This window comes from Anabrus simplex, chromosome 3, assembly GCF_040414725.1.
Source record: "Anabrus simplex isolate iqAnaSimp1 chromosome 3, ASM4041472v1, whole genome shotgun sequence".
NCBI classification, from domain to species: Eukaryota; Metazoa; Arthropoda; class Insecta; order Orthoptera; family Tettigoniidae; genus Anabrus; species Anabrus simplex.
The window spans coordinates 504,923,376-504,938,699 of NC_090267.1; positions in this window are offsets into that span (position 1 = coordinate 504,923,376).

The window sequence follows — 15,324 nt, forward strand, 5'->3', positions numbered from 1 at the left end:
AGTGGACCCCATTCCAGCCCTCGTACCACTTTTCAAATTTCGTGGCAGAGGCGGCTTCCTCCTGGGTCACCCTGTATATAATTGTGCTAGTTAATAGGGGGAGCAGGTAGTTTTAAAAAGAAAAGAGCAAAGCCGGAAAACTTCTGCGTTTGGGGTCCTTAAAAGCGAATGCACTGCCTGACCTGTTATTCTTGGTAAGAATGGACTCTGCAACAGGTATATCTAGATATTGATTTTACTACAAAAAGGAAAGTTTGTATGCATGTTCTTTCTAACTCTAGCAATAGGGTGAATATCATTATTGGCAACCATTTGTGGTGTAATTGTACTGTTTCACTCTGGAAGAGAAACTTTAAGGTGAAATGAAATGTAGAGCAAACCAAAGGAAATGTATGTCTGGGGCCCTTAAAAGAGAGGTAAGTTATTATTCGAATGTACCCTGTTGTTATGATTTCTAATTCTGGCTTCAGTGTGGCTAGTGAAAAAAATATATATCCCTACAAGGTTTTTATCACAAATCCAGATTCTCTCAAACTTGGGACCGTTGATTGTCAGTTAGAGTGGTAGTTTCGTGCAAATTCCACTTTAGTAGCAACATCAATCATCATAGGCATTTATTCGTCAACGAATATGTAGTATATAAATACAATGTCATTTGGACATATTAATTGTGTCGTCTCAGATGGCTGAACAGTCCGATTCTGGATGCACAGATTTTATTGCAGTGACAGCACACACTAGTAGTTGCAGCAGATGGTTGTGCAAGAATGCCATCCCTCGCATTCGCTCATTCTTTCCTGCGGTTCCTCCTCTCAGCTTCTAAACTTCTCCTATCTTTTTCTAGATGTTCAACTCCATTGTACACAATGCTACGCCATTTGGGCCTATCCTCGGCTGTAGTTTCCCAGTTGATCGTATCAATATGACATCTTTTAAGATTATACTTTAGAACATCCTTATATCATTTAAGCTGCCCTCCACGGTTACGCTGACCATTCTTTAGTTGGGAGTAGAAGATTTTCTTTGGGAGGCGTGTATCTGGCATGCGGACGATATGACCAGCCCAGCGTAGCTGATCCGTGACTATCTTTGCCTCTATGCTTGTAGTGTTGGCTTCTTCGAGGATGCAATGTTCGTTCGATGATCTTGCCATTTAACTTTCAGTATTCTCCGCAAGCATCGTAGATGGTATTTTTCCAGGCATTTTAGGTTTCTCCTGTAGGTCGTCCAGGTCTTGCAACCATAGATAAGAGTAGAAATTACGACAGCATTGTAAACGTACAGTTTGGTTCTCACACTGATATCATGATTGTCAAACACTCTTCTTAGGAGACGACCGAAAGCCACACTAGCGCATCTTAAACGGTATTGGATTTCTGCATCAATGTTTGCACATGTCGAGAGATGGCTTCCAAGGTAAGGAAAATGATTTATGTTTTGCAGAGACTGGCCATTGATTGTAATAGTTGGAGTTCTCTTATTGGAATTAGGTGCCGGCTGGTAAAGGATCTTAGTCTTATCAATATTCATTTCCAGTCCGATACTTTCATATGCTTGATTAAAAAAGCATTGAGGATTGATTGCAGATCTTCCTCTGTGTTGGCTAAGATTACATTGTCATCTGCGTACTGAAGCTCTATAACTGACAATGAGGACACCTTGGTCTTAGCTCGCAGTCTGTTAATATTAAACAGATTTCCATCAGTTCTATACAGAAGTTCTACTCCTGATGGCAGTTTATCATCCACAAGGTGTAGTATAGTTCCAACAAATAGTGAGAACAATGTTGGAGCAATTACACAACCTTGCTTGATTCCGGTAGAAATACAGAAAGGGTCTCCTGGTTTTGTATTAGAAAGAACAGTAGCAAACATGCCGTCTTGTAGCAGTCTGAGTATCTGTATGTATTTGTTTGGACATCCGATCAGAGCTAGAATTCTCCATAGAGCTTCTCGATTAACAGAATCAAACGCCTTGACAAGATCGATAAAAGCCATGTACAAGGGTTGGTTTTGCTCTCTAGACTTTTCCTGCACTTGCCTTGCACTGAAATTTATATCAATTATACTTCTGTTTGGCCTGAAACCACACTGAGTTTCTGGTAGGCACATTTCAGTCGATGGCAGTAGATGATTAGACAATACTCTAGCAAGAATTTTTCCTGCAACAGAGAGTAATGATATTCCTCTATAATTGTTACACAGAGTCTTATCCCCTTTCTTGAAGATAGTGATGATGGAAGCATCCCGTAGATTGGCGGGGATTGTTCCCATGTTCCATATTTTCACAATCAACATGTGTGTATGCTGAATTAGCAAAGGACCACCCTCCTTGAAGAGCTCGGCTGGAATTCGATCTTGTGCGGGTGCCTTTCTATTCTTCAGCTGATGAATGGCCTTCTCAATTTCTTGACTAGAAGGAACTTCACCTAAGTGATCTTGAATTGGCTGTTGTGGAATATCAGCAAACACATCTTCCTCGACATGTGAGTTTCTGTTCAGGAGGTCTTGAAAATGTTCTTTCCAACGGGAAGTTATCGAGTCAGGGTCTTTAAGAACTTCAGTACCATCTTTGGATTTTAGACAATTAAGACCTTTGGTAGAGGGACCATAAATTGCTTTGGTAGCACTGAAGAAGGCACTAGTGTTGTTGGAGGCGATTAAATTCTCCATTTCCTTTGATTTACCTATCCACCATTCATTCTTGATCATCCTGCATCTCTTCTGCACTTCCGTTTTGAGTTGTTGATATCTATGTTTCTTGGGAAATGAATTTGGATCATTTGCCATGTGTTGTAGGCTTTCCGCTTTTCATCAATTAGGTCACATATTTCTTTGTCGTTCTCGTCAAACCAATCCTGATGTTTCCTCTTATTAACACCAACTGCTTCTTTGCCAGCTGCTAAAATAGCTGATTTTAATAACGACCAGTGCTATTCAATATCTTCTGGGTATTCATTTGGAAGTTTATCAGCCAATAATTCTTGATAGGCAGATTTGATACTGTTGTTCCTAAGTTGTTCAGTATTTAGTTTGTGTTTTATCGCCTTCCCCTGAATCCGCCGTTTTGGACGAACCTGTATAGCCATCACAGATCGAACTAAGCGGTGGTCGGTCCAGCAATCATCAGCACCGGTCATAACTTTGGTTATATGAACATCGCGCTTATCTCTGGCGCGGACAATAATGTAGTCGATTAAGTGCCAGTGCTTTATTCTGGGATGTTGCCATGTTGTTTTAAATCTATCCTTCTGGCGGAAGAGTGTATTTGTAATGACAAGATCATATTCAGAACACTTCGTGAGTAGAAGGGTTCCATTGGCGTTGATTTTGCCTACACCCTCTTTACCAATAGTTCCAGGCCAAAGTGATGATTCTCTGCCAACCCGAGCATTAAAGTCTCCCAGCAGAATAAGCTTATCTGACTTGGGTACATTCGACAGGAGTTCATCAACTTGGTTATAGAATGCTTCTTTTTGATTATCTTCTGACTTCAGTGTTGGGGCATATGCACTAATTATCGTAGCTCTTTGGTTGTTCTTGAGTTTCAGATGGAGTGTCATGAGTCTTTCATTAATTCCAGATGGGAACTCATCAGGATTGTGAATGAGCTCATTCTTTATTGCAAAACCTACTCCATGAATTCTTAATTTGTTTTCATCTTTTCCTTTCCAGAAAAATGTATAGCCACCGCCATGTTCCTTGAGTTGTCCTTCTCCAGCGCGCCTAGTTTCACTAAGAGCAGCGATATCAATGTTGTATTTCTTCAACTCTCGACTTATTATTGCTGTACGTCGCTCTGGACGGTTATCTACATCAGTATCCATCAGAGTACGAATATTCCAGGTAGCTATATTCATGTTGCAAATCTTTCTTTTGTTTCTACCGCGAATTGGTGTACCCACTGAACGCAGTAATCCAGTCAGGTGAGAAGTTAGACTGCCTATGTTTAGGGCACCTTTTATAGCCCCCTCCCCATTCAGGGTGAGCAGAGGGGATCCTAAATAGGACTGCTCAGTCACGGGTGTAGCACACGAGTTGCTCTGCAGTCGACTCATCACTAGGAGTTCCCAGATTACACTATCCTGCCCCCGTCTCAACTTGCCGATCGCCGCAGGACTTTAATATTGAGCAGATGATGTTGCTTTCCGAATGACGCCTGTGCGTGGAATCTTTTTACGTGGGAATGCTGGTGCACATCAACAGTCACATGGCCCTTAACAGTTTCGGGACCCTGGCCCAGTGGCATAGAGTCTACAGCGACTGGAGATCCAAAAACTGCTGAGGTTGTTAGACCTCATGGACATAATAAGGTGTAGTTGGAGTTGTACCTTATTCGACATTTGGAGATTAAGATGGTATCCTTCAGGAGCGCCTTTCTAGTTGCCGACTATCTCTGATTGCGCTCCTATGGCTACAAGCAGAACAGCATGCCATATATCCCATAGTAATCACCACACTTTAGTGGACGATAGAGTGGTGATCCTCCCGCACTGATCTCCTCACTGACCCAGTTTCCCGCTGGGGTTGGATACCCAACCTTCCACTGGGTTGCTCAGTTTAACAAGGGCTCCTCTTGTAGGTTACATGCTTGGAGTTGGAGTAAGAGAAGCTAGAGAACTGAAACTTGCCGAGTTTTTATATTATTGTTGCTAGATGGACTGCAACGACTCATCTTACTCCCATTATTATCGCAGATCACCAAGATGGCTCCCAGCAGTAGGCAAAGATCTGTTGCCTTAGAAATGCCTCAATGGAAGAGTGGAGTTATATATTTAGGAGACCAAGAAAATTTAGCGAGTGGGTTGTTATTGGGGCAAGGTTAGCAAAAAAAATACACTCTTAGTAATTTATCTATGGAGCAATTGTAGCAAAATCCATCATGGAGACACTTAGGGCAATAAAATGAAATAAAATTATGCCCTCAAATCAATTAAAACAAGCTCTAGGGCCAAATTCATTGTCAGCACTTACACATAAGTGGAATCCTTAAGTAATAAGGGATCACTTATAATAAGTATTCACTTATATGAGTTTACATTTCATAGACAGCACTTAAAGAGCACACTCATTGATACATTAAGTATCACTGGAAATGTGGCAATGCTGTATATTATGCCCACGCTTCCTGGATCGTGCAGTTCTGGCTACCGAATAGTGGAATGATCTATTGTGCTTTGTTTATCAAAGGACATCGCACGACCACGCATGTAATATTTGAGGTTAAAAGATCGTCTTTATTGTTTTTGGTTATCAGAATGGATAAGAAAACAGCGAGCTGAGACGACACCTGCAAAAACTTGCGCATGATATAGAACAAGCAAACCGATGCAGTTTCTCATCAGAGTATGAATGACGTGGGAAAAACTTGTTGTGGACAATGCAAACTACGAAAGTGCCCAGAGTCTAATTTTCTTCTTAATATGTTTATAGTTATCCAGGTACTCGAACCTATACAAATATTCATCGAAATGTACAATATCTAGCCTTACAACGCTTTTAATGATTTGACAAGTATATCCGTAGCTGTTACGTTGTAATAAGCCTAAATACTTCCCTAATAAAATACAAATAGTATGTTTTGATGTGTGATGCCATAATTTCAGAAACTTTTGATATAATCTGGCAAACGATTCGTTGACTAACCTGATATAATTAGCACAGATCAACCTTAAAATAAATGGTTGTAGAGCAACACGTTCATTTTTCTTATAACTCAGTACAGCTCTTTACTATTCCGTAGGCCTATAGTCTTGATAACTTATCAACTTGTAACACGTTTCCAATTAATTAAGCGAAATACCAGTAATGATGATGGTGATAATAATAATAACAATAACCTGAAATTAAGAGGTGGCATAAAATCTCAAAAGAATATCTTCGTTAATGGTGAGATAGTGAGTCCTCTAGAGGTTATGTTCACTCTCTCAATCAAAGGAACAAGAATATTTATAACTCTCACTTTACTAAAACGAAACTTTCATTAAATTGTTGGTCACATTACATTTAGGCAGGATTCTCCATCTCTACTGTATGTACGGAAAGCATTCTGTGAATGAAATGCAACATATTCAGCAAAATCATTATCCTCCATCTTGTTCCAACATAAGTGAGACACTTAAGTGTGTGTGGGAGGTCCACTTATAGCAATAAGTGGGACACTTAAGTAGGTACTATGAAATGGAACCTGGCTTATAAGGGGCACTTATGTATAAGTGCTGTCTATGGATTCGGCCCTTAGACTCTTAACATAACACGTTCACACAACCACCGCACCAATTAAATGCTCAAATACTCCCTGATACCCACTAACACTACACAGAACGCGAGAAAAGATGTTAAGATCGTGGAGCTCCACTACACATGATCTCTTCCAGTGAGTACATACATACATTATCATTATAGACTGTTATGCCTTTCAGCGTTCAGTCTGCAAGCCTTCTGTGAATTTACTAAACGTTGCCACAATCCTCGATTTGCAACTAGTGTTGTGGCCTCATTTAGTTCTATACCTCTTATCTTTAAATCGTTAGAAACCGACCCTAACCATCGTCGTCTTGGTCTCCCTCTACTTCTCTTACCCTCCATGGCAGAGTCCATTATTCTCCTAGGTAACCTATCCTCCTCCATTCGCCTCACATGACCCCACCACCGAAGACGGTTTATGCGTACAGCTTCATCCATCAAGTTCATTCCTAAATTAGCCTTTATCTCATTCCGAGTACCCTCGTGCCATTGTTCCCATCTGTTTGTACCAGCAATCATTCTTGCTACTTTCATGTCTGTTACTTCTAACTTATTAATAAGATATCCTGAGTCCACCCAGCTTTTGCTCCCGTAAAGCAAAGTTGGTCTGAAAACAGACCGATGTAAAGATAGTTTCGTCTGGGAGCTGACTTCCTTCTTACAGAACACTTCTGATCGCAACCGCGAGCTCACTGCATTAGCTTTACTACACATTGATTCAATCTCTCTCACTATATTACCATCCTGGGAGAACACACAACCTAAATACTTGAAATTATCGACCTGCTCTAGCTTTGTATCACCAATCCGACATTCAATTCTGTTGAATTTCTTACCTACTGACATCAATTTAGTCTTCGAGAGGCTAATTTTCATACCATACTCATTGCACATATTTTCAAGTTCCAAGATATTAGACTCCAGGCTTTCGGCACAGTCTGCCATTAAGACCAAGTCGTCAGCATAGGCCAAACTGCTTACTACCTTTCCACCTAACTGAATCCCTCCCTGCCATTTTATACCTTTCAACAGATGATCCATGTAAACTACGAACAGCAAAGGTGAAAGATTACAGCCTTGTCTAACCCCTGTAAGTACCCTGAAACAAGAACTCCTTCTACCATCAATTCTCACTGAAGCCCAATTGTCAACATAAATGCCTTTGATTGTTTTTAATAATCTACCTTTAATTCCATAGTCCCCCAGTGTAGTGAACATCTTTTCCCTTGGTACCCTGTCGTATGCTTTCTCTAGATCTACGAAATATAAACACAACTGCCTATTCCTCTCGTAGCATTTTTCAATTACCTGGCGCATACTGAAAATCTGATCCTGACAGCCTCTGTGGTCTGAAACCACACTGGTTTCCATCCAACTTCCTCTCAACAACTGATCGCACCCTCCCTTCCAATATGCCAGTGAATACTTTGCCTTGTGTACTAATCAATGAAATACCTCGATAGTTGTTGCAATCCTTCCTGTTCCCTTGCTTATAGATAGGTGCAATTACTGCTTTTGTCCAATCTGAAGGTACCTTACCAACACTCCATGCTAATTTTACTACTTCATGAAGCCATTTCATCCCTGCCTTCCCACTATACTTCACCATTTCAGGTCTAATTTCATCTATTCCTGCTGCCTTATGAAAACGGAGTTTATTTACAATCCTTTCCACTTCCTCAAGCATAATTTCACCAACATAATTTTCCTCCTCCCGATGTGCTTGGCTGTTTGCAACACCACCAGAATGATTTCTTTTTACATTGAGAAGATGTTCAAAGTATTCCCTCCACCTCTCCAGTGATTCCGTGGGATCTATTATGAGTTCACCTGAATTACTCAAAACACTGTTCATTTCCTTTTTCCCTCCCTTCCTAAGATTCTTTATTACTGTCCAGAAAGGTTTCCCTGCTGCTTGACCTAGCCTTTCCAGGTTATTACCAAAATCTTCCCATGACTTCTTTTTTGATTCAACAACTATTTGTTTTGCTCTGTTTCTTTCATCTACGTATAAATCCCTATCAGCCTCGGCCCTTGTTTGGAGCCATTTCTGATAAGCCTTTTTACGTTTACAGGCTACTCTCACTTCATCATTCCACCAAGATGTTCGCCTTTTCCCATATTTACACACAGTTGTTCCTAGGCATTCCCTTGCTGTTTCTACTACAGCATCCCTGTATGCCACCCATTCACTTTCTATATCCTGAACCTACTTACTGTCTACTGTTCGAAACTTCTCACTAATCATATCCATGTACTTCTGTCTAATTTCCTCGTCCTGGAGATTTTCTACCCTTATTCGTTTGCAGACAGATTTCACTTTCTCTACCCTAGGTCTAGAGACACTTAGTTCACTACAGATCAGATGGTGGTCTGTATCATCGAAAAATCCGCGAAAAACTCGTACATTCCTAACAGATTTCCTGAATTCAAAGTCTGTTAAGATATAGTCTATTATGGATCTGGTACCCCTAGCCTCCCATGTGTAGCAGTGAATAGCCTTATGCTTGAAGAATATATTCTTAACAGCTAAACCCATATTAGCAGTGAAGTCCAGCAAACGCTTCCCATTCCCATTAGCTTCCATATCTTCCCCACATCTACCAATCATCCTTTCATATTCTTCATTTCTATTCCCAACTCTTGCATTGAAATCGTACTATTCTATCCTTGTTGACCCTGACCACGATGTCACTCAATGCTTCATAAAACTTGTCAACTTCATCCTCATCTGCACCCTCACATGGTGAATACACGGACACAATTCTTGTCCTAATTCCTCCAACTGCCAAATCTACCCACATCATTCGCTGATTTACGTGCCTAACAGAAACTATGTTGCGTGCAGTGGTATTCCTGATAGAGCCCTACCCCAGACTCTGCCCTTTCCTTTCTAACACCCGTCAAGTACACTTTATAATCTCCTATATCTTCCTCGTTATCTCCCCTTACCCGAATATCACTTACTCCTAGCACATCCTGATGCATCCTCTTTGCTGACTCAGCCAGTTTTACCTTCTTTCTTCCATAAGCCCCATTAATATTGATAGCTCCCCATCAAATTCCATTTCGTTCGCCAAGTTGTTTCCAAGGAGTCCCTCACCTGTCAAATGGGAGTGGGACTCCATTACTCCCATAGGTCCGAGGCTTGCTTAAAATGTTCTGAGCTCGGTAAATTCATGAAGCAGGATGCTACCCTACTTGCACATAGTCCAAGTGAGGATCTCTCCTCTAACGGGTTATGGACCACCGGTGAATTGTATAGTCCTAGCCGCCTGAGCACAAGGAGGGCCATGACTCAGAATCTGTCTGAGATGCCCACTCTCATTCCATAGCAACTGGTATCCCGACTCAGGACCACTTACTAGGCCACTCAGCTGTTGCCCATGGTTCACGAACTAGGACGTGACTACAGTAACCCTGTCTACAAAAGTGAAAGGATATTCTGAATGTCCATGGAGATAACATGAACATGAAAATCTCACTACTACTACTACTACTACTACTACTACTACTACTACTACTACTACTACTACTACTACTACTACTACTACTACTACTACTACTACTACTACTACTACTACTACTACTACTACTACTACTACTACTACTACTACTACTACTACTACTACTACTACTACTACTACTACTACTACTACTACTACTACTACTACTACTACTACTACTACTACTACTACTACTACTACTACTACTACTACTACTACTACTACTACTACTACTACTACTACTACTACTACTACTACTACTACTACTACTACTACTACTACTACTACTACTACTACTACTACTACTACTACTACTACTACTACTACTACTACTACTACTACTACTACTACTACTACTACTACTACTACTACTACTACTACTACTACTACTACTACTACTACTACTACTACTACTACTACTACTACTACTACTACTACTACTACTACTACTACTACTACTACTACTACTACTACTACTACTACTACTACTACTACTACTACTACTACTACTACTACTACTACTACTACTACTACTACTACTACTACTACTACTACTACTACTACTACTACTACTACTACTACTACTACTACTACTACTACTACTACTACTACTACTACTACTACTACTAGAGTCCACAACAGTAACAGAGAGAAAGACATCAGACAGGACATGACACAGAGCTCATGCTGTCAGCTGAGAAACACAGCTTCTGACAGCATCTCGAGATTTTCCCCTTCTGTTTTAAATGGTTCATCTGATGGAATACAGTACTATTCAAAATGCAATTGTTTTGTATTCCATGTGAAAACCAAACAAAGAAAATGGAGCATATTTACCATCCATACAAATCATTTCATGTACCCCTGGGTACAAGGAAAAGTGAGTTTGACATTCTCTCACAAAATCATCTTCAGAACAGTTGTACATCCCAGTCATGCAACCATATTGAAGTACACTTCCTGACACAAAAACTGACCATACCCATGCATAGAATTGGCATCATACTGTACTTTGTACACCTTATGTGCTCTTAGTCTTTTGTAAGAAAATGTTTATAATCTTCTTAAGTATTCAATCCATGGATTGGTTTGCGGCAGTTCTCCAGTCGGCTCTATTCATAGCTTTCCTCTCCATCTCTTCATAGCTTCTGCATCCTACATCAGACATGATTTGCTGTACATATTGTAGGCTTGGTCTTCCTGGACATCATTGGCCTTCAACCGTTCCCTCCAATACCGATGTCCTACCCGTCTAGTCATCCTCCTCTGTATACTTTTCCATAAGCTATAATTTTGGCTCCGTGGCATGCTGGCCTTTGGTCACAAGGGTCCCGGGTTCGATTCCTGGCAGGGTTGGGAATTTTAACAATAATTGGTTAATTATGCTGGCACGGGGGCTGGGTGTATGTGTCGTCTTCATCATCATTTCATCCTCATCACGACGCGCAGGTCGCCTACGGGCATCAAATCAAAAGATCTGCATCTGGCGAGCCGAACTTGTCCTCGGACACTCCCGGCACTAAAAGCCATACGCCATTTCAGCTATAATTTTCCTCCACCTTATTAAACACTAGCATTCGTTATTTTTTCTGTCCAGCTAATCTGTAGCATTGTTCTATAACACCATTGTTCAAAAGAATTTAACTTCCTCTTTTCTTCTTTTCCAATTGTCCCCATTTCGCAACCATAAAGGGCAATGTTCCAAACATACTGTACACTTTCAATAATCTTTTTCTTGTTTTAAGATTAATGGAATTTGTAGTGAATGTTTCTTTTTATGAAATGCTAATTTGTCTTGTAAAATTCTACTTTTGATTTTCTTCTTGCTTCTTCCATCTTCGGTAATTTTGCTTCCCTTTTTCTTGTTTTAAGATTAATGGAATTTGTAGTGAATGTTTCTTTTTATGAAATGCTAATTTGGCTTGTAAAATTCTACTTTTGATTTTCTTCTTGCTTCTTCCATCTTCGGTAATTTTGCTTCCGAGTTATTTCAATTCATTAACATTTTCCAGTGTTTTGTTGCCTACTAATATTTTCATACCTGAGTTTCCTCCTGGTTTCCTCCATTTTTACTATTATTTGTTTGAGATGTTGTTCACTGTTTGCAACTATGGCAATGTCATCTGCAAATCTAATCACATTTATTTGTTCACCCTGTATACTTATTCCTATATTCAAATCCTCTCGAACCTTATTCAATGCATCCTGGATGTAGGCATTAAAAAGCATGGGATACAAAGCATAACCTTGTCTATCTCCGTTCCTTATTTTTGCTTCCTCTTGTTCATTTCCAATTTTAATTACTGGACTTGAATTTTTGCACAAATTCCAAATTATTCTTCTATCTCGATACAGGACTCCTATGTTTTTAAGAATTTTAAACAATTTTATCCAATGTACTTGTCTTTTTCTAACCTTTTTTCGAGTATAAGTCTCAATGCCAGTATAGCTTCTTTTGCACCCTTACCTTTAACGAACCCAAACTGGTCTTCAGTCAGATACTCTTCAATTCGTCTTAATATTATGTTGCTGACAATTTTTGATGCATGAACGACTAAAAGTGCGATATTGTTCACATTGTTTTGCTGCCGTTTTCTTCGGCATAGCGATCATGACAGTTTCTTCAAAGTCAGCGGGTAGTTTATAGTCTTACTCATCAATATACTGGATGATCCATTTAAGATGTCATAAAAGCAAAATGTCCTAGAATACTTAAGGCGACATTTTTTTTTAATGGTTCAAGCTCGTGAGAACCAGGAGTTTGTGAGGTTTCTTACCCTGTGTGCTTCAGGCTCGATACATCTTTTGGAAGGCTCGGTTTGAGCATAACACTTGTTCAATGGCCGTTTAGAGTGCTGTACAGGTGCTACACCCTCATACTGTGACATAAATGAACTAGTAGAACATGTCTCTGCAGAATTGTCTCACCGTACCTAACAAAGGCGGGCGAGTTCATAACAGAAACAGAGAAAGACATCAAACAGGACACGACACAGAGCCCTTGCAAGTTGCTACGCGAACTATCAGATCAGAAATACATTTTCTGACAGGACCTTGAGATGTTTCTCTGCTACTCAAGCATCTGCATTCAATGAACAACACAGATTGAGAGATCAGATAAACATTTTGCAACATGATGTATGTCCAAAGTGAATGCATTCATTGACTCCATAATTCATCGGATACGACTTATTTTCGTGTGGGGCTACGTCATAACCAAGGGATCTGCAATGAAAATCAGACTCAGTATGTCAGAAAACCTCGAGGCGATGAGGCGTAACGTTCAGCCCGTATGAAGTTTGCAGAATTCACCGTGGTGGACATGTGGAGAATTAGACTGTTTCATACAATTCTTGTGATCTTCATGTGTAAGTGTACCAAGTTAAGAGTTATAAATACATTTATATTTGTTTTGCAATTTGCTTTAAATCCTCCTGAAGGTATCACCACCTTGACGAAGGCAAAATATATTTTGCCGGGTGTTTATTGGAGGCTTGCGTGGTCAAATGATCCTTAGAGCTATGCCGGCGGGAGCATCTGCTCCTGGTAGGGCCACCCAAGCCGGGCAGGTCTAAGGTGATGATCCAGACTAAGAGTGATACCCTGGTCCTCCAGGTTGGGGGTTGAGCGTAGGGTTAACTCCCCTACCTAGTAAAAAAAGAAAGAAAAAACTGTTACGGATACCGTAAGAATGAATAAAGCAGGACTGGAAAACTTGGTGACAAACCGGTGAGAAAAACGGCTAAAGAGAAGGAAAAAGGATATTATATTAGCAACGTGAATGTTAAGACATTGAAGAGACCTGGCAAGTTGAAAGAATTAAGGAATGAAATGGATAAGTATGGAGTGAAAATGGCAGCTCTACAGGAACTAAGATGGAAAGGGCAAGGGATGATAATGTCTGGACAACATATCTTGATATACAGTGAAGAAGCAGCAGGCAGTAATGGCACAGGTTTCCTCATACATAAGTCTGTAAAGCAAAGCTTGATCATCTTTACTCCAATCAATGATAGGATGTGCTCTGTGAGAATTAGGGCAAAATTCTTCAACGTAACTGTGTTTTGTGTGTACTGAGGAGGCAGAAGATGAGATGAAGGTGCATTTTATACTAAATTGGAGGAAGAAATTAATAAAGTTCAAAGACATGATGTGAAAATTATCCTTGGAGATTTAAATGCAAAAATTGGAGGAGAAGAGGTGTACAAACACTTAGTAGGGAAAGAAAGCCTGCATGAAGTAAGTAATGATAACGGATTGAGATTGATTGACTTTGTGAGTGGAAAGCAGATGATAATTAAAAGTACTTGGCATCCAAGGAAAAACATTCGCAAGGAGACCTGGATTTCACCAGATGGTGTGACAAGAAATCAAATAGACCCTGTTATCATAGACAGGCGACATGCATCAGATATTATGGATGTTAGAAGCTACAGAGGTGCTGATGCAGATACAGACCACTATCTTGTTAGTCAAGTACAGACAAAAAATAGATTTGGCAAGAAAGGAAAAAGTAAGAAGGCAAAACACAATATTGAAGGTCTGAAAAATGAGGAATTGCAAGAGAAATACAAAAAGAAAATGGCTGAATCTTTGGAAATAAAAAGGGAATTGTGGGAGAAAGGAGAAGTGGAAGATAAATGGGAGATACTGAAAACAACTATCAGTGAAGTTGCAGATAGTACCCTGGGAAAGAAGAAATTGGTAAAGAGAGCGGAATGGTTTGATGAATGTTCAACATTAATCCAAGTGAGGAATGATGCTAGGAACAGAATGCTTCAAAGGAGAACAAGACAAACAGTAGAAGAGTATAGAGAGAAACCCGAAGAAGAGCAGAGAAGATATGTAGATATAAGAAAAGAGCTTTTGAAAGAAAGAGAATCGAAGAACTGGATGAAATGAAGGATAGGTACAAAAGTTCTATGAAAGAACAAAAGACCTTAAGAGAGGATTTCAACCAAGAGTTGTTTTCTTCAAGGATAAAGATAGAAACCTTCTGGGTGATAAAAGCAAAGTGCTTGGAAGATGGCAGGAGTATTTTTACGAGTTACTCAATGGAAATAATGAAGATGATAGAGAGGAGGAAAATATAAATGTTGATGGGGAAGAAAGAGGAATCAGTAAAACAGCCAGACTTAGAAGAGGTCAAAGCTGCAATTAATGCATTAAAGAATAATAGAGCCCAAGGTGAAGATGGAATGGAGTCAGAGCTGTTGAGATATGGGGGAGAGAGAATAGAAAAGGCTGTTTATGAACTGATTAAGGAGGTTTGGACAAAGGAGGAAATACCCAGGGATTGGACATTGGGTATAATTTACCCAATACATAAAAAGGGAGGCAGTATGTGGAAATTTTTGAGGGATCACCTTGCTTGATGGAACGTACAAGGTTTTTGGTAACGTACCAGCCTTAAGACTGGAATTATGGATGGAAAGAATATTAGGGGATTACCAAGCAGGCTTTAGAAAACATCGCTCTACTCTGGATCAGATATTTATATTACGACAAGTGCTAGAGAAGTTTTATGAATATGACAAACAGCTACATCAGCTGTATGTTGATTTTAAACAGGC